The sequence below is a fragment of the Coregonus lavaretus genome, assembly GCF_964263955.1.
Source record: "Coregonus lavaretus genome assembly, chromosome: 28".
In the NCBI taxonomy this organism is placed as follows: Eukaryota; Metazoa; Chordata; class Actinopteri; order Salmoniformes; family Salmonidae; genus Coregonus; species Coregonus lavaretus.
This window is the reverse complement of record NC_140015.1, coordinates 19,066,247-19,087,583: the sequence shown is the minus strand read 5'-3', so window position 1 is coordinate 19,087,583 and position 21,337 is coordinate 19,066,247. Positions and strand designations below refer to the sequence as shown.

Here is a 21,337-nt window from a genome sequence, read left to right as displayed (position 1 = left end):
TTTATTTTAATTCCCTTATCGTTTACAAATGCTTCTAATTGCGGCAGTGTTTTAGGGAGACATGGCTCTGTGGTGCAGAACAGCACATTACTATAATAGAACACAGGGCCTCGCTGATTAGTACAACAAAAGGTGCTATTGTAAGCCATAATTGAGAATATAAATGGATGCAGAAAGACCAACTCAACAGGATTGAAATGAAAGCCCCCGGTAAAGAAAGGGGGAGGAGGAGTGTTCCTCACGGGGAAACATGGTGTTGCTGCTTTGTGCTCACATCATTGCCCTAAAATGCCAACGGGTATGGTGCCCTAGGGAAGCAAGTGCCACTCCTTATACCCATCCCTCACAGGAAGAAGGACATTGGCTTCCAAAAACAAGGCCTGGGCATAATTGGTGACAGTGAATTCACTGTTGTACTGTGATTAAATGCTTCAACTAGCTCGCTCCACTCATCCACCCACAACAATTAGGCCTGGACACATTTCAGCGCCACCATTTAGCCCATTTCCTCTAAACAACACACACACACACAAAGACACACATAAACGCATGCATGCACACACACAAACATAAACACACACACACACACACACAAGCACAAACATAAACAAACACACACGCACAAATTCACACAGTAAGCACCGTAACGTAAACCTGAGTGGCGCAGTGGTCTAAGGCACTGCATCACAGTGCTAACTGTGCCACTAGAGATCCTGGTTCAAATCCAGGCTCTGTCGCAGCCGGCCGCGACCGGGAGACTCATGGGCGGTGCACAATTGGCCCAGCGTCGTCCAGGGTAGGGGAGGGAATGGCCGGCAGGGATGTAGCTCAGTTGATAGAGCATGGCGTTTGCAACGCCAGGGTTGTGGGTTCGATTCCCATGGGGGGCCAGTATATATTTAAAAAATAATAATAATAATAATAATTGTATTCACTAACTGTAAGTCGCTCTGGATAAGAGCGTCTGCTAAATGACTAAAATGTAAACACTGGAAATAAAAATACACTTAATGCAGCCAGGCAGGAACAGGAACTAATTGGTCACCTCGGTCATACCTTGACAGGCTAAATAAATAAGGTTTGTTTTGTTCCTCATGGTAGAGCTAGCGGTTAGCATTACACAAGGCTCTCACTGTTACAAAACAACAGAGAGAGGTAGGAAGGGAGGGAGGGAGCTATTTCCAATCAAATCAAAGTTTATTGGTCACGGATACAGGTGTAAACAGTACAGTGAAATGTTTACTTGATAACTCTCCTCAACAATACAATATCACTATCCTTTAAGAATCGAATGCCCAATACAAAGTCCAAAATTACAAGTAGTAATAAAAAGTAGAAGGAAAAAAAGCTATCAAAAGTAGTTATCAGACGTATGTACACAATTTAATATACAGTAGGATTTATAAAACGTGTTTTGCCAAATTATGATGGCTGTTATATACAAGTAGTAAAGTGAGACGTGACTAGTTATAGCAGCTTAAGTAAATAGTAATAATAAATAGTAACAGCAGCGGTGACCGTGATGTGTGTTAGCGTGTGTGTGTGCGTGTGTGTGTGTGTGTGTGTGTGGAGAGAATCAATGCAAAGGGTCTCTTAAGGTGCAGGCAGGTAGACAGCTAGGGTTTAGCTGTGCAATGGCCTGGTGGTAGAAGCTGTCTCAATGGCCTGGTGGTAGAAGATGTCTCAATGGCCTGGTGGTAGAAGCTGTCTCAATGGCCTGGTGGTAGAAGCTGTCTCAATGGCCTGGTGGTAGAAGATGTCTCAATGGCCTGGTGGTAGAAGCTGTCTCAATGGCCTGGTGGTAGAAGCTGTCTCAATGGCCTGGTGGTAGAAGATGTCTCAATGGCCTGGTGGTAGAAGCTGTCTCAATGGCCTGGTGGTAGAAGCTGTCTCAATGGTGAGAATCTAAAGCGCTTTTGGAATCCACAGGGAAAATGTGCATCGCAACAGTGGTTCATTAATGCTCTTATTTCCCATTGTCTATACAACAATGCAGTGCAATCAAATATTTATGGTGTCACGCACGTCTTCTGTTGTTTGATTGTGCTGATAAAAAATGTGTAGAGACCGGGATTCATATTGGATTAGATTCCTCGGGGGTCATTGGGTTACTTTTCCTGTTTGCATTTAGTGTTTGGTATGTAAGCTAGATACTGTAGCAATATAAAGAACCAGCTACTCTAGTCCCTCGAATAACTATCTATCCCAAACTGCTTCAATCTGATTACTTCCATCTCTCTTTCCTTCTCTCCTTCCATCTCTCTTTCCTTCTCTCCTTCCATCTCTCTTTCCTTCTCTCCTTCCATCTCTCTTTCCTTCTCTCCTTCCATCGCTCTTTCCTTCTCTCCTTCCATCTCTCTTTCCATCTCTCTTTCCTTCTCTCCTTCCATCTCTCCTTTCTTCTCTCTTTCCATCACTCTCTCCTTCTGTCATACAGTAATGCACTTGCTCCTCCCTCACTTATCTCTCTTCCATCTTATTCATTGATACAGATGTGAGTACAGCTTCCCTCTATCCATCTTTCTCTTCTCTCCGTCTTAACCATATTTTTCCACGTTCCTGGGTGACACTGTCTGAGACCCACCAGCTGTCGCACCTTCTCTCTGTTCCTCTATAACACCAGCCTTTGGTCCATCCATCTATCCGTCACCCATCACTTGGTTTCAATTTCACAATGAAAAAATATATAGATATACAGTGGGGAGAACAAGTATTTGATACACTGCCGATTTTGCAGGTTTTCCTACTTACAAAGCATGTAGAGGTCTGTAATTTTTATCATAGGTACACTTCAACTGTGAGAGACGGAATCTAAAAATCCAGAAAATCACATTGTATGATTTTTAAGTAATTAATTTGCATTTTATTGCATGACATAAGTATTTGATCACCTACCAACCAGTAAGAATTCCGGCTCTTACAGACCTGTTAGTTTTTCTTTAAGAAGCCCTCCTGTTCTCCACTCATTACCTGTATTAACTGCACCTGTTTGAACTCGTTACCTGTATAAAAGACACCTGTCCACACACTCAATCAAACAGACTCCAACCTCTCCACAATGGCCAAGACCAGAGAGCTGTGTAAGGACATCAGGGATAAAATTCTAGACCTGCACAAGGCTGGGATGGGCTACAGGACAATAGGCAAGCAGCTTGGTGAGAAGGCAACAACTGTTGTTGCAATTATTAGAAAATGGAAGAAGTTCAAGATGACGGTCAATCACCCTCGGTCTGGGGCTCCATGCAAGATCTCACCTCGTGGGGCATTAATGATCATGAGGAAGGTGAGGGATCAGCCCAGAACTACACGGCAGGACCTGGTCAATGACCTGAAGAGAGCTGGGACCACAGTCTCAAAGAAAACCATTAGTAACACACTACGCCGTCATGGATTAAAATCCTGCAGCGCACGCAAGGTCCCCCTGCTCAAACCAGCGCATGTCCAGGCCCGTCTGAAGTTTGCCAATGACCATCTGGATGATCCGGAGGAGGAATGGGAGAAGGTCATGTGGTCTGATGAGACAAAAATAGAGCTTTTTGGTCTAAACTCCACTCGCCGTGTTTGGAGGAAGAAGAAGGATGAGTACAACCCCAAGAACACTATCCCAACCGTGAAGCATGGAGGTGGAAACATAATTCTTTGGGGATGCTTTTCTGCAAAGTGGACAGGATGACTGCACCGTATTGAGGGGAGGATGGATGGGGCCATGTATCGTGAGATCTTGGCCAACAACCTCCTTCCCTCAGTAAGAGCATTGAAGATGGGTCGTGGCTGGGTCTTCCAGCATGACAACGACCCGAAACACACAGCCAGAGCAACTAAGGAGTGGCTCCGTAAGAAGCATCTCAAGGTCCTGGAGTGGCCTAGCCAGTCCCCAGACCTGAACCCAATAGAAAATCTTTGGAGGGAGCTGAAAGTCCGTATTGCCCAGCGACAGCCCCGAAACCTGAAGGATCTGGAGAAGGTCTGTATGGAGGAGTGGGCCAAAATCCCTGCTGCAGTGTGTGCAAACCTGGTCAAGACCTACAGGAAACGTATGATCTCTGTAATTGCAAACAAAGGTTTCTGTACCAAATATTAAGTTCTGCTTTTCTGATGTATCAAATACTTATGTCATGCAATAAAATGCAAATTAATTACTTAAAAATCATACAATGTGATTTTCTGGAATTTTGTTTTAGATTCCGTCTCTCACAGTTGAAGTGTACCTATGATAAAAAATTACAGACCTCTACATGCTTTGTAAGTAGGAAAACCTGCAAAATTGGCAGTGTATCAAATACTTGTTCTCCCCACTGTATATACTGTATATTTCACAACAACACACCAAAATCCATTCTAAATACTACTCTGTGCACTATTTCAGCACCATTCCTGTTTTCAATTCCAGACATCAGCTATGAAAATATTTTATTCCCCCTCGGCTCTCTGTCTCACTTATGATCCTACTGTATAGGTAAGCAAATGGTTGCCTTGCCAACTGCATCAGCGGCATTTGGCCTTGTATGAAAGAGAGAGAGAGAAAGAGAGAGAGAGAGAGATAAACACCTTCTTTTACATTTCCCATTCCCCCATCTCGGTCTGTCCATTCTCCTAGGCTTATTATACTGAACAAAAATATAAATGCAACATGTAAAGCGTTGGTCCAATGTTTCATTAGCTGAAATAAAAGATTCCAGAAATATTCCATACGCACAAAAAGCTTATTTATCTAAAATTTTGTGGACAAATTTGTTTACATCCATGCTACTGAGCATTTCTCCTTTGCCAAGATAATCCATCCACCTGACAGGTGTGTCATATCAAGAAAAATTTGCAGTTTTGTCACACAACACAATGCCAGAGATGACTCAAGTTCTGAGGGAGTGTGCAATTGGCATGCTGACTACAGGAATGTCACCAGAGTTGTTGCCAGAGAATTGAATGCTCATTTCTCTACCATAAGTGTTGTTTTAGAGAATTTGGCAGTACGTCCAACCGGCCTCACAACCGCAGACCACGAGTAACTATGTCAGCCCAGGACCTCCACATCCGGCTTCTTTACCTGCAGGATCATCTGAGACCAGCCACCTGGTCAGCTGATGAAACTGAGGAGTATTTCTGTCTTATGGGGAAAAACTCATTCTGATTGGCTGGGCCTGGCTCCCCAGTGGGTGGGCCTATGCCCTCCCAGGCCCACCAATGGCTGCGCCCCTGCCCAGTCATGAGAAATCCATAGATTAGGGCCTAATTTATTTATTTCAATTGACTGATTTCCTTATATGAACTGTAACTCAGTAAAATCATTGAAATTGTTGCATGTTGTGTTTATATTTTTGTTCAGTATAGTTCCCCAAGCCTTACACCACATTTTTGTAGCTCTCTGCTTCAACCTTTTATTTGACCTCCTTCACTCTCCCTCTACCTTTTCTCTTCCCAGCTACGGGGCCTCTCCTTGCTCCTTCACACCTCCAGTCTGTGTTGCTGTCTCATTCTGTCTGCTACGTTTCCAGCAGCTAGCTTCTTTATCTCTGTTCTCTCCACTCACCTGCTGTCCATCTTTCCCCCAAGATGACCTCTCAGGAGGAGAGGTTGTTCTTTCACCATCCCTCTCCTTCTCCCTCTCCTTCTCCCTTCTCTCCTTCTCCTTCTCCCTTCTCCCTCTCCTTCTCCCTCACTCTTATTCTACCATATTCTCAACCAATATTGTTTCAGCCCATTAAACAACAGACACAAATCCGTTTGGAGACGGAGACTTGCATGGCCTTGGATGTGGCTCCATTTCTCTCTCCTGGGCCCCGTGTTGGCTTCTGGCCTGGAAATCCATTTAGTTCCTGGCGCATGGAGGGCACGTGTGCTTAATGAATTATACCTTCAGTCTGCATGTATACTCCATCTACCTCTTTATAAGCAATAAAATACATAATGTTTACACGCATAAGACGGGCGGGTGGTGTATCATAAAGATTTATATGTGTGTAGGATATACTATGGGGTCAGTGACATGTACTGTATGTATGGCCGTGGCACAAGGGGCAGGGCCAGTGGATGTTGTACGTGTCAATAGAGATGTGAGGTAAATGTGATTTGACTGTCCAATGCCATCTATCCTCCATGGTGTAATGAGAGGGGATAGAGGGGGATGAATGGCTGACTGGTGGCCCTAGTGTGTCATAGCGGGTCATGTTTACTGGTGGACCCTGTTGATGCAGGGTCAAACGTGGAAGGGTGAGCAGAGATCATGTTTTATCCCCAATGGACCCGGTTGTGCTGTAAGCACATGACATCAGTTGGAATGCCCAGCGGACAACCTCATTCCGGGCAGTGTTTTTTTGGAGACTGTTTGAAATTCTAGGGGTTTCTGGGAGGCCATTTTGTACAGCTGTATTTGTTCAGGCTGAATAAAAGTTGATTATGCTGCAGAAAGAATAGTCCAGTCCAACAGCACGGTCCAAACACGGATTCCAGCAGACTAAGATAAAGCAGGACCAGATTGCTTCATCCCATTAGACATGGCTAAAGTGAATAGAACGAAAAGGGGTGGGTGAGAAATGTCATGGGGATGAGCCATAGAGGATCTAGTGGAACTCTGTCATGCCGAGGTAACACTCACTCTCTCTTCTCTCTCTCTCTCTCTCTCTCTCTCTCTCTCTCTCTCTCTCTCTCTCTCTCTCTCTCTCTCTCTCTCTCTCTCTCTCTCTCTCTCTCTCTCTCTCTCTCTCTCTTCTCTCTCTCTCTCTCTCTCTCTCTCCTCTCTCTCTCTCTCTCTCTCTCTCTCTCTCTCTCTCTCTCTCTCTCTCTCTCTCTCTCTCTCTCTCTCTCTCTCTCTCTCTCTCTCTCTCTCTCTCTCTCTCTCTCTCTGAAGAGATAATTGTTTAAGACAACAATGAAATACAGACGTTCAAGATAAAAACTCGCAATTTTTTTTATTTCTCTATCACTCTCTCTCACACACACAAACACACACACTGTACCTTGGCAGCCATGATCATGGAGGAGCCACCGCGGACCCCCAGGATGGGGATGTGTGTCTGTGCGGAGATGAAGTCCAGGATCTGGGCTATAGCCTCCTGATCCGTATCGTCCCGAACACCACGCCCTGCAGCAGTGCTCTGTCATCAGGTCACAGATGCTCTTGATGATGCTCTTGGGATCCGTCTCATTCATGGTGAGCACCTCCACGTTGGGCGCCAGCGGCATGTGCAGGAAGTCGTCCTTCCTCCCGGGCGCCCGCCAACGCCACCTCGCTAGAGTTGCCCACCAGCACCACAGCGATGCTGAGGCCCTGCACCAGCTTGGGCAGCACCTGGTGGTGGGGGGGCTGGGCCATGGGGATGTAGTGTGCCACGCCCGCCCTTGTCTCTGCGAGAGTGACAGGCGGGGGCAGGTGGAACAGGCACAGCAGGAGGCCCAGGAGGGACAGGGACAGGGAGGAGGGGCCGCACGGCGCCGGGGAGGACATCTCACCTCCTGGGGGGGCAGGGGCGTGGGGACGCTCGGCTTTCTGAGGGTGGGAGGGGCTGTGGCAGCCACAGACAGGCATAATGGAGGAGTGGGAATGTAATACCTGGGGGGAGGGAGGAGAGAGAGAGAGAGAGAGAGGAGAGAGAGAGAGAGAGAGAGAGAGAGAGAGAGAGAGAGAGAGAGAGAGAGAGAGAAAGAAAGCGAGAGAAAGAGAGAGGTTAATGTGGCCCATACACATTGATTGACTTAAGTGGATTGACAAGAGCCTATAACATGAATCAGTGTACATCACTAACCACGTTTCCATCTACAGTTTTTATATGAGTAAAGTCATACCGTATAAAATAAATCTCTACAGCTGTGATAGAAACAGGAAGTCTCGGTACAATTTTATAAATGCAGACAAAACATTTTCGTTCGACATGGTGGGATCTTTATGCGTTGGTAAAATTAATTATGCGAGAAATGGTGGTGGAAATGCCTTATGCGCAAATATTGATATAATATCCATTATATCAAAGTAAACTGGAGTCACACGATGATATGGTGTGTGGTCCTCCCACTATAACTCGGGAAACCATTCAGTTTATTAAGCTACAGATTAAATAAATGATGAACTTCACAGGGCGGCAGTCAAGCATCAATCATCATGTCACCAGGAATAAGACCCTCGATATTTACAGTGAGGGAAAAAAGTTTTGATCCCCTGCTGATTTTTTACGTTTGCCCACTGACAAAGACATGATCAGTCTATCATTTTAATGGTAGGTTTATTTGAGCAGTGAGAGACAGAATAATAACAACCAAAAAATCCAGAAAAACGCATGTCAAAAATGTTATAAATTGATTTGCATTTTAATGAGGGAAATAAGTATTTGACCCCTCTGCAAAACATGACTTAGTACTTGGTGGCAAAACCCTTGTTGGCAATCACAGAGGTCAGACGTTTCTTGTAGTTGGCCACCAGGTTTGCACACATCTCAGGAGGGATTTGTCCCACTCCTCTTTGCAGATCTTCTCCAAGTCATTAAGGTTTCGAGGCTGACGTTTGGCAACTCAAACCTTCAGCTCCCTCCACAGATTTTCTATGGGCCACTCCAGGACCTTAATGTGCTTCTTTTTGAGCCACTCCTTTGTTGCCTTGGCCGTGTGTTTTGGGTCATTGTCATGCTGGAATACCCATCCACGACCCATTTTTCAATGCCCTGGCTGAGGGAAGGAGGTTCTCACCCAAGATTTGAACGGTACATGGCCCCGTCCATCGTCCCTTTGATGCAGTGAAGTTGTCCTGTCCCCTTAGCAGAAAAACACCTCCAAAGCAAATATTTCCACCTCCATGTTTGACGGTGGGGATAGTGTTCTTGGGGTCATAGGCAGCATTCTCCTCCTCCAAACACGGCGAGTTGAGTTGATGCCAAAGAGCTCGATTTTGGTCTCATCTGACCACAACAATTTCACCCAGTTCTCCTCTGAATCATTCAGATGTTCATTGGCAAACTTCAGACGGGCCTGTAAATGTGCTTTCTTGAGCAGGGGGACCTTGCGGGCGCTGCAGGATTTCAGTCCTTCATGGCGTAGTGTGTTACCAATTGTTTTCTTGGTGACTATGGTCCCAGCTGCCTTGAGATCTCATGATCATTGCAACTCCACGAGGTGAGATCTTGCATGGAGCCCCAGGCCGAGGGAGATTGACAGTTCTTTTGTGTTTCTTCCATTTGCGAATAATCGCACCAACTGTTGTCACCTTCTCACCAAGCTGCTTGGCGATGGTCTTGTAGCCCATTCCAGCCTTGTGTAGGTCTACAATCTTGACCCTGACATCCTTGGAGAGCTCTTTGGTCTTGGCCATGGTGGAGAGTTTGGAATCTGATTGATTGATTGCTTCTGTGGACAGGTCTTTTATACAGGTAACAAACTGAGATTAGGAGCACTCCTTTAAGAGTGTGCTCCTAATCTCAGCTCGTTACCTGTATAAAAGACACCTGGGAGCCAGAAATCTTTCTGATTGAGAGGGGGTCAAATACTTATTTCCCTCATTAAAATGCAAATCAATTTATAACATTTTTGACATGCGTTTTTTCTGGATTTTTCTGTTGTTATTATGTCTCTCACTGTTCAAATAAACCTACCATTAAAATTATAGACTGATCATTTCTTTGTCAGTGGGCAAACATACAAAATCAGCAGGGGATCAAATACTTTTTTCCCTCACTGTAAATATCGAGGGTCTTATTCTGGTGACATGATGATTGATGCTTGACTGCCGTTTGACATCTGCGAGCTGTTGGCTAGAGTGCACGTGCCAAGACCAGAGTAAGAAAACATTTGCTATTTAACACATCCGTTTTTGTGACAAAACTGTCAGTAGAGTTGAAAATGAAATAGAAAACACATTGAACTTTTATTTGGTACATGAACACTTAAGCGAAAAAGTCACGCACTGACTTTTATCCGCAACAAGTCAGTTCGGTGGAAACACACCACTGTTGGGAAAATGCACATATTTTCGCATTGAAGATCTGTCGCCAATTGGATGGAAACCTAGCTAGGACAGGTTGCATATTACATACTAAATAGTGCATAAACACACACACATGGAGACAGGGTATACATACACTCATACTGATCAATATTTCATGAGGTGTGTTTTCAAGCAGGATAATGGTCTTTATTATGGATGACATAAACTCTCCCGCTGGATGGGTGGCTGAATCCCTGACAGGGAGGGAAGAGCAGAAATAGAGAAGGCTGGAGGAGGAGGGAAGATGGGAATGCAAAGGAGAGAGGGAGAGTTAGGATGGGAGAGAGAGAGAGAGAGAGAGAGAGAGAGAGAGAGAGAGAGAGAGAGAGAGAGAGAGAGAGAGAGAGAGAGAGAGAGAGAGAGAGAGAAAGAGAGAGAGAAAGAGAGAGAGATGCACATTGACTGAGGAACTGGCTTGATGAGATGAGTGAACACTGGCTCCCTGATACACAGACAGAAAGATGGACGGATACTGAGGGAGGGAGTGATGGATGCCCCGAGCGAATAACAAGTCTCAATACCCCCCTCGCATCTTCACCCCTCCTCCTCTCTTCCGTCCTATTTTACCCCAACACTCTTTTACTCTCCATCCCTCCATCTACTTCCCTCCAACGCTTTACTTGAATGACCACATACTGTATCTCTCTTGGGCTTTTTATAGACCTTCATTAACAGTGATGCAGAGGGAAGGAAGAAGAGAGATAGAATGAAACAAAGTGAGAAGAAAAAGTAATTCAACATCTCCTATTTTAAAAACTATACAGTGAGCTCCAAAAGTATTGGGACAGTGACAAATGTTTTGTTGTTTTGGCTCTGTACTCCAGCACTTTGGATTTGAAATGATACAATGACAAGTGTAGACTGTCAGCTTTCATTTGAGGGTATGTTCATCTATATCAGGTGAACAGTTTAGAATTTTTTTTACATAGTCCCTCCATTTTAGGGGAGCAAAAGTATTGGGACAAATTCACTTACAGTGTATATGTGTATTAAAGCAGTCAAAAGTTTAGTATTTGGTCCCATATTCATATCATGCAATGACTACATAAAGCTTGTGACTCTACACATTTGTTGGATGCATTTGCTGTTTGTTTTGGTTGTGTTTAAGAAAATAAATTACCCAATAGAAATGAATGGTAAATAATTTATTGTGTCATTTTGGAGTCACTTTTATTGTAAATAAGAATAGAATAAGTTTGTAAACACTTCTACATTAATGTGGATGCTACCATGATTACGGATAATCCTGAATGAATCATGAATAATGATAAGTGAGAAAGTTACAGATGCACAAATATATCCCCAAGACATGCTAACCTCTCACAATTACAATAACAGGGGAGTTTAACATTTATGGGGGGTATGTTATTTGTGGGTGTGTGAGTGTGCATTTCAGCGGCTCCTAAATATTGTGGGTGTTGTTGTAATAGTGTGTGTGTGTGTGTGTGTGTGTGTGTACACTCACTCACCGTTGAACAAAAGCTCAAGTTTAAAAGGCAGAGGGAGTAAAAATAACAATCCTGAACAATACAACAAACAAACTCTATAGGAACGAGACAGTGAGCAAGATAGAGAGTGAAAGAGCGAGAGGAGAGATTGAGAGGCTGGGGATGAAAGGGGGAGGTATGTAGAGATGACAAAAATACTTCTTTAGGAGAACTAATTGCTGGAGGTTCGTCAGCACTAATTACAGGTCCCTGTGTTAATTGTCAATTGCACACTCCTCTAAAGAGAGAGGGAGGGGGAACAGGGGAGGGAGGGAGAGAGGGAGGGGGGAGGGAGGAACAGAGGAGTGCGACAGAGGAAAAGAGAGAATGAAATACAAATGGAGGGACACCAAGAGACAGAGAAAGAGATTCATGGAGAGAGAAAGGAGGAGGGGAGAGAAAGAGTAAGAGAGGGAGGATTGTCAGCCGGAGAGGGCTTTGATGAAAAGCAAGTGAGAGGGAAGAGGAGTCTGACAAAGAATGAGGGGAAAGGGAGAGGGGAATGGCAGCAGATAGACTGAGAAAAGAAAGAGGGATGGGAGAGAGGGGGATGAAAAGGAAGAACGAGAGAGAGGGGGAGATGCTCTCTTTGAATCTGTACTTCTCTAGCAGCACTCAGTTTCCATGGCAACAATTAAAATAGGCCTCTCCACACACTGTTGATGGACACAGAGATATATAAGCACACACACACACTGCCCATTCCCACACATTGATGTGCCCTGGCATATCGCAAACTCTGATAAGCAATCAATGCACCCTTGCAATGGGTCCATTTTACACATCGATTCTTTTCACGGGCAAATTAACATAGACACATTTCACACACCAACACATATTACACATATATACACAACGTCCATTCAGATGATGAACCAATGAAGTTCTATAATTCCCAGAACGTCACTTAAAGCACACAAAGGTTGATCACATAATAGAATGAGAAGTCTAAGAGAAGACCCCATAGCAAGCCCTGAAGACATGTCTCACGCACCATTTGGTTTATTTAACGCACCAATGCACACTGCGATATCTATTACACACCGATGGACCCCTAGATAGGCTCCCACACTGATACCAGCCTAGGGGCTAAACTCTGCAGCGCTCGGCCCATGTGACTAAAACAGCCCCGACCCAACACTGAATCCAAACGACCGACTAATTAGGAATGTGTGCCGACAGCTACTAGTGGTTACCTCAGTGAAAAACTCAGGTAATAAGTGGGACTAAATGGACTATAAAAAGTGTAATTGCCATTAATGAAAGCTTGGGCTAACATGGCTCAACTGCTGTAGAGACACTGTTAGGATATGAGGCATGACGCGGATATTATGGCTCCGTAATTGGACGCCTTCGTCAGCCATTAATCACACAATTACAACTGGCACTGGGCCGGGGTGGTGGTGGCGAGCACGCCTTGTCAAAATAGCCCGGAAATTAGACGGACACTCGCGTTTACGCACTGACATAATAGAGCGCCATCACACTGGCAAAGGACAACCGTACACACAAAATAACAGTAGCACAGTGCTCTCTCTCTCTCTCTCTCTCACTCTCACTCTCTCTCTCTCTCTCTCTCTCTCTCTCTCTCTCTCTCTCTCTCTCTCTCTCTCTCTCTCTCTCTCTCTCTCTCTCTCTCTCTCTCTCTCTCTCTCTCTCTCTCTCTCTCTCTCTCTCTCTCTCTCTCTCTCTCTCTCTCTCTCTCTCTCTCTCTCTCACACACACACACACACACACACACAGGGCCGTGCTGTTGTGTTTCCTGGAAATTCATAATACGGAGAAGCTATCAAAAGCTTTCCTTTATAATTAATGCACATTTGCTTTCTACAGTGACAACACAAGTGATATTGGGCAAAGTATACAATACAGGGGAATATTGACTTCCAGTATTATCTAGAAGGTAAGGTTTGTCTGTGACAGCAGCATGTACTATCAGGCCCCTGAGGGGATGAGCTGGCCCCTAGAACACAGGGCCAAACCGCTGAGAGGAGTGAACTATGTTGGCTCTAGTGGAAAAGTATGCGCATGGCCTTTAGCTGGCTGCTGGGGAGGAGGAGCGGGGTCTGTTTGAACCTGAGGTCTGGACGTGATGTTCTGCAGCAGACACTCACAGCCCCTTCATTACCATACACAGCCAGGCATACATTCACGTTTACCGAGAGTCATTGAGTGTATAATGGTGTCTATTTCAAGAGAAAGGATGTTGGAATGCCAATCGCTCTCTCTCTCTTCTCATTATGTGTCAGGACTGACAGCCGTGATATTTGCATGAATACGCTTTGATATTTAGGAGAGTGTGGAGGACAACAACAAGAGACTATCACTCATTGAGTCTAAACTGTTTATGACCCGTGTATTCATACACTATCTTTGCCCGGAACTCATACCGCAGTACTGAGAAATTGTGTCAAAGACCCAAACATTTTCTCCAAAAGAAGCCATGAAGTTTGTATCTTAATCTGTTTTCAGGTGGAGAAGGATTCGATTTCTGCCACACTGGCTTGCGCACGAAACCCAATATCTGTGGCTTGTCTTTGAATATCAAGTGTCTTTAAGGAGAAAAGTACTTAATGCCTGAAGTTGAGTAATGTGTTTTGACACAACCATGAAGGTAAGCAGTTGGTCCTGTAATCACTCTTAGAGTAGATTTCTATTTACACCTACTCTTCTGATGGGAGGAGAAAAGTTAATCTCCTCCCTGACTTGTGGGCTCACTGCCCCGTATGCTTATCAGTGTACGTGAGCAATTCCACTTTAGCTGGCCTTTTTTTCATTTTAAACATCCTTTACGTGTGTATGACTTCACAGTGTTGCCTTTTGGAATGGTGAGAAAACCAGAGTGCCCCAATGCCAATAAGGGCTCTGGCCCCTGTAATCACTTTAAATGTGTTTTATTGACAGCTTTTCACAGACTAGAGCCGAAATAATCTGTCCTCCTCCATCCATCTCATTCCAAGCTGTTATTTTTGGAACCAGGATCCTGCCTTTGGATTAGTAGGTGTGCAGGGTTTTTCCTTTGTGTGTGTGTGTGTGTGTGTGTCTCTGTCTGTCTGTGTGTCTGTGTGTGTGTGTGTGTGTGTGTGTGTGTGTGTGTGTGTGTGTGTGTGTGTGTGTGTGTGTCTGTGTGTGTGTGTGTGTGAAGGAGAGACAACAGTGTGAAAATATTGTATTTGTCCTTCTTGCGTGCAGGGATATAAATAGGTCTGAATTGAATTTGGTGCTGGAGCAGTTGCCTAAAAGAAGACATGGGGATATAGCTACCCGCTCAAAATACGCCTCCCGTGAGTGACAACCAACAGCTCTTGTGTACAGTAAATTTAATCAAAATCGTACCCTGAAATATGCTTAGGCAAGAGCACGACCTAATCCAGTTCAGTACTGTGGTGTCCATGTCTGTCTGCATTACACCCTGTAAAGCCAGAGGACAAAGGGACAAAGGGAACAAAACATCCCAGACCCCGTGCTACTAAGACTTACTGTACTGTTGGCAAACAACATTCGTAAAACGACAAACTAACAATTGAGGATGACAACTGTATTCTGTTCCCAATGGCTACTACGGCTTCGTAAAGTTCACTTACAGAATGCATAGATACAGTGTCGCAACTGATGTTCAAGTGGCTTGGACTGTAATATTGCTTTGGTTATGGATTGGATGGATGGTGACCAGGGTTTTTCAGTATAATGTGTGATAGCTGCTGTTTAGTGTACCAGAGCAATAACAGCAGCTATCACTTGACCTGTATCAAATTCCTCACATTTCTATCTTCAATAATGGCAAAATAGTAATACATTACTTTGTTCTCCATTCAGGTGAATGACTGATGGATTTAATTTTCAAGTATTAATTTAATGTTTTAATTAATGGATTTTGATTCATTGTAAGCATTAATTCATGGGACATGTCATTTGGAGACTACGCCACATTTTGCGAAGGTGTGAGACAGATTACATTATTAAAGGGTGTAATTCAGCGCTGGAGCATCTGTTTTGGCAGCATGTCTAAACCCTTGTGAGCGTCGCTGGAGACTAGGATTCCAGTACAGTATCTATTTTCCGCGGTTGTTTTTATGCATGATCATCACTATTTATTGCAGGCGTAAGGCTGTCATGCCTGTCTCCAGCCGTCTTCCAGGGCCGTGTGCGTCTCCGCTCCCAGCCAATGATGAGACTCCCCACGGGGATAATGACATCTAGGAGCGCTTCCCAATGGATATCCCATGTTTAATCCCACCCAGCACTCAGCCACGAGGCACTCTGCAGAGTAAGCCTCAGCTCCGTCGACAGCACCCCCACATCTAGAGCTGTCACTCCAACATGGTATCTGTGTGACAACTATCGTAATGTTTCAATCAAACACACTTTGTTCGTAGTGTTCGTTGTACGGTTCTAAGAGACCCGCCTCCATTAACTACTGTATAAGAAGCAGTGCTTGACCTGGGCAGGAACTCACCGGAGCTGAGTACCGGCACCTCAAATGTACTACTGCTTGAGCTCCTGTTCCTCTTACAGAATATTAGCTCAAAAGTATTGTGGAGCTCCTGCACCTAAATATAAACAGTAACGGCGCCCAAAATGAGAACCGGCACCTATTTCAGTCTAAATCAAGCAATGATAAGAAGCACAACACAAAGCAGAACATCTTTGACAATGTACTTTCTGTACTCTTTATCAAGTTATCATCTAGAAATAGAAAGTCAATTAAATAATGGTGATTAATTGCATTGTATTGCCACACAGTATATAGGCTGATGATTCATAGCTAGCCGTACAGAACAAAACTTTTCATACAATTTAGTTACATACCAAATGGAACAGCTTACCTATAGTATATTCATATATGCAAATGGCGGTACAAAAATAGAGGCCTGTGTGAAAAAGGTGATGTGAATCCCACCAGATCAAACCCTCCTGAGTTATCTGTGGCAGTAGTTACGAGTACCAGAGCACTTCATTTGCATCACCAAAGTCAGTGAAGTGAGTCCGCCAACACCTTCAATTATGAAACAATTATCATTCATGAGTTTGCGTGTGAAAAGCTGTAAGATTGAATTGCTGTTAGTCGTCCTCTGACTGAATTCATGAAGCGCTTCCTATTCGCTACGCTCCACAGGGCAAATTTTCATCTGCTGGCTCATCCCTGCTCTCTCTGGGATGGTGTCAGTTGTACTCACAGTCACCAAAAGGTCATAAATTAGCAATAAGGACCGTTGAAGTAGACATGTTGTTAAGCTTCAACATGGTGGTACCTTCAAGAGGAGCTTTCAAAAAACACCGTTTTGCATATAAATATATTCATAGATGGTATTTTATTTATTTCATTTCTGCCCTTCGAAAGGGAAAGGTGGAGAGTAAGTCCCCCTGCCCACCTCTTTTCATGAATGGCCCTAAATATATGTAGCAATTGTTTGTGTTTGAAAAGTAAATGTTTCACATTAGTCGTGTGTTGAAAATAGCCAGTGGACAAAAGCCCCTGAGCATCAGCATCATAATAATCATGTTGTGTGTGAATGTGTTTTGATATCATCAACTGACACAAATATAAACATCATCAAAGTGTCACGATGTGAAACCTGTGCGTCTACGTCACTCTCTGGCCTAGCGGTAGCGTCAAAGCCCTTGTAGCTGTTTTGTGTAATATAATGGTGTTGACCCTAATGGCTGTGAGGTCCCTATTGAGTTATTATTTTTATGCAAGCACTAAGCTCCCAGACTCTTTCATAACACTGTCAGCCCAGCGCGCCCAACTCTCAGAATTTTTTTAGGAGCATGTTTTATTCACTCGTGGCAGAGTACAATTCATAATACGGCTCGACTGATTCACAGTTTTAATTAAAAACTAGCCTTAGCGCCGGTGGTAACATCCTGATGTATTAAGACCCGACCTCATCCACCCAAGACTGAGTCCACAGTGGGCGAGGGGAAGGTGGTGGGCAAAATGCCTAGGAGGGGGGAAAGTGCTTTGTTTCACACAGCAAGGTGGTACAGTAGTCAGGCAGTGGGTGCGGTAACATTCATGACAGATGGCTTTGGCAAGTTTTGTTTTAAAAAAGAATAGTAAGGGAAAAAATTATACACAGTGTATATATATAACAGACACTGTTGGGGAATGGCCAGTGCAGAAAATTTCACATGAATTGATGGAATTTGCTTTGGTCTGACAGTAATGTTAGGTTTATGTCATCCTCCCATTTAAATCACAGCTACAACGGAATCCCTTGATGCAGAGAGATTTTAATTAAAATGGTGAGAGGGAGTGTGTGCTGGCAAGAGAGGGAGGCAGATTGAAAGAAAGAGAGAGAGTTATAAAGATAGAGAGGCAGGACCAAAGTTAGATCAGAGCGGTGATACACAAGAGACAGAGGGAATAGAGGGAAAGAAGAGAGGGAACAGTGTGAAAAAGAGAATGGTGGCAGGACAGAGGAGATAAGTGAAGAATGCGTATTCAGGGTAAAATGAAAACAGGAAAAGTTTAAAGTACATTTCAACTTCCCTTATTCCTTACTTTCCTCTCTATATAGCTCACTGTACATTTGGGGGATTTTTTCCCCCATTCTGCTCACAGTACAGGTCTGATTTTCTACTGTTTATTTGTGTGTGTGTGCGTGTAACTGCGCATACATGCATGCCTTTCTCTATTTTCATTCCCCCTTCTCTTCTCCACATCTCCCTTCCTCAGTCACTCTCACTGAGTGATTCTTTAAGGTTTGGCACACACTGGCGATGCAGACCACAGCCAAACACACAGCCATAAACAAGCACACACAGACACACACACCCACATGCACCAACACTTTGACTGATGCATATGTATACAATGCAATAATCCATTTATGTACACTATACAATGTCCTTACCTTAGGTAATGAACATGTAGAAACACACTCACACACTACCCCAGCCAGCCATCCTTAACCATACTGCCTTCTCAATTAAACATTCTTTACCTCGGACACAAGGCCACAAACACGGTATCTAGATCAGGGCTTGGCAGCTCGTGCCCTAAGGAGCCATGGGGGATTATGTTCCTCGTATCCCCGACTTCATAAGACACATCAGTTCTCCTCCTCAACGAAGCACAATCAATGACAGCAACATGAAAGGTGGCTGGTCGGCCCGCCCCACAGTGGCTGGCCCTCTAGCATGCAGCCGGGCTCCTCGTACTCCTGATTCAGCTCTGGGAGGGCTGGGGGAGCTGGAGCCAACCACCACCTGGAAGGAGCCCTCTCCTCAGTAAACCCAGGGTAAACCTTTAATTGGACATCATACATGTAAATGTGAATGAAAGCAGGATAGCAGGGTGTCAAGACTTTGAAACTTTTCTTACTTTATGCCTTATGCATGTTTTTGTATGGCCTTGTTAGATAGTGTCCATTGATCTTTAAGAACTTTTAGAGGGATTATGGTGGCAACTCTTATGTAAATCATCATTAGGCTTCAGCCATATTCCGTTCACCTGTGTAAAGCTTTAAGATCTTTTTAACATTTCCTACTGGCTTTTAAACTGATCACATCCGCAACTCTCCCTCATGTCTTCACATTGCACTTGGCTGATCTTCATCACGGTCGACACAATGCAATATACCACGTCTTTCTTGTCCTGGAGGTTTGAGCCAATAAAGCCCATCTATCCCACACTCACAGTGTGAGTGTCCATTGATCTTAAATGACTGGATGGGTGTCACGACTTCCTCCTGTGGCTGCCTCCTCTCCTTGTTCAGGCAGGCTTCGGTGTTTGTCGTCACCGGCCTTCTAGCCACTGCCGCTCCTCATCATTCCATTTGTTTTGTCTTGTTTATTACACACACCTGGTTCATATCCCCTCATCAGTACCTATATGTGTTCCCTCTGCCCCCTTGTCTTTGTGTGTGATTGTTTATTGTGTATGTTCGATTAGCTCAGTGGAGCTCTTTGTATTTTGTATCGCCGGGTTATTTTCACCCGTGTGCTTCGTTGTTTTCCAGTGCGGCTGTTTTCCGCACTGGAGTGTTTGACGCATTGCTGCGTACTGTGTTTCGGAATAAACCTTTTATTCTGTGATTTGCCCTCCTGCGCCTGACTCCTTCAAATCACTCACCACAATGGGTAGAAGGATCATTAGGCTAATGCTATGGTGGTAGGTAGCTTAGTGGTTAAGAGCGTTGTGCCAGTAACCGAAAGGTTGCTGATTCTAATCCCCGAGCCGACTAGGTGAAAAATCTGTCGATGTGCCCTTGAGCAAGGCACTTAACCCTAATTGCTCCTGTAAGTCGCTCTGGATAAGAGCGTCTGCTAAATGACTAAAATGTAAATGTAGCTATCTAGTCCACCTCTCTACTCCTTGAGCCACAAAACACACTCTCTCTCTCACACACACTTAATGAGTGTGCCACCTGGGTCTGGCGGTGTGAACGTATCAGGATCTGGCGGTGTGAACGTATCACGATCTGGCAATGTGAATGTATCAGGGTCTGGCGGTGTGAACGTATCAGGGTCTGAATGTATCAGGGTCTGGCGGTTTGAATGTATCAGCATCTGGGGGTGTGAACGTATCACGGTCTGGCGGTGTGAACGTATCAGGGTCTGGCGATGTGAACATATCAGGGTCTGGCGGTGTGAACGTATCAGGGTCTGGCGGTGTGAACGTATCAGGGTCTGGCGGTTTGAATGTATCAGCGTCTGGGGGTGTGAACGTATCACGGTCTGGCGGTGTGAACGTATCAGGGTCTGGCGATGTGAACGTATCAGGGTCTGGCGGTGTGAACGTATCAGGGTCTGGTGGTGTGAACATATCAGGGTCCGGCGGTGTGAACGTATCAGGGTCTGGCTGGCGGTGTGAACGTATCAGGGTCTGGCGATGTGAACGTATCAGGGTCTGGCGGTGTGAACATATCAGGGTCTGGCGGTGTGAACATATCAGGGTCTGGCGGTGTGAACGTATCGGGGTCTGGCGGTGTGAACATATCAGGGTCTGGCGGTGTGAACGTATTAGGGTCTGGCGGTGTGAACGTGGCCTAATTATCTCAGCTTTCGAGGTGGTGAACATTTGGGGCTGTGGCTTCATTTAGCACTCTGTCGTCTTCCTCTAGCGGCTTTATTTACAGCCTGTGTTCTCCACCTCCTGCACCCCATTCCAGCTCTCCTCTCAGCCACCATCTTTAACTCCCCCCCCCCCCCGCGCCCCTCTTGCCCCCCACCATCCCTCTCTGGTCATGGTTAATTAATTGCCAAGCTGTTCACTGCCCATGCCAACTGTAACATAGACAAACACTCGTTGATACGTTGATACCCACATACATTCACGCTCGCCGACATTCACGCCCTTGGTCCAGTATTGGAAGGTGTAATGGAGATGTTATACACTGCCTTCAGAATTCACACCCCTTCACTTTTTCCACATTTTGTTGTGTTACAATGTGGGATTAAAATATATGTAATTGTTTTTTGTGTGTGTTTTATATCTACATAAAATACTCTGTAATGTCAAAGTGAAGGAAAAATTCTAACATTTGAAAAAATATTTATGAAAAATAAAACACTCATATCTTGATTAGATAAGTATTCAACCCCCTGAGTCAATACATGTTAGAATCACCTTTGGCAGCGATTATAGCTGTGAGTCTTTCTGGGTAAGTTCTTAAGAGCTTTCCACACCTGGATTGTGCAACATTTGCCCATTATTCTTTTCAAAATTATTCAAGCTCTATCAAATTGGATGTTGATCATAGATTTTCAGGCAAATTTAAGTCAAAACTGTAACTGAACCACTCAGGAACATTCACTGTCTTCTTGGTAAGCAACTCCAGTGTAGATTTGGCAATGTGTTTTAGGTTATTGTCTTGCTGAAAGGTGAATTCATCTCCCAGTGTCTGGTGGAAAGCAGACTTAACAAGGTTTTCCTTTA

At 44.5% G+C, this 21,337-nt stretch overlaps 1 pseudogene across 1 annotated transcript in view; it reads right to left on the bottom strand.

Annotated features, from left to right (window-relative positions):
* The window catches only part of LOC311103797 (glutamate receptor ionotropic, NMDA 2B-like), an 85,487-nt pseudogene that overhangs the window by 56,946 nt on the left and 7,204 nt on the right, over nucleotides 1-21,337 (bottom strand). Inside the window, exon 2 of the transcript in view lies at nucleotides 6,954-7,546. The product of the transcript in view is annotated as a glutamate receptor ionotropic, NMDA 2B-like (transcript). The remainder of the gene's footprint in view (nucleotides 1-6,953; nucleotides 7,547-21,337) is intronic.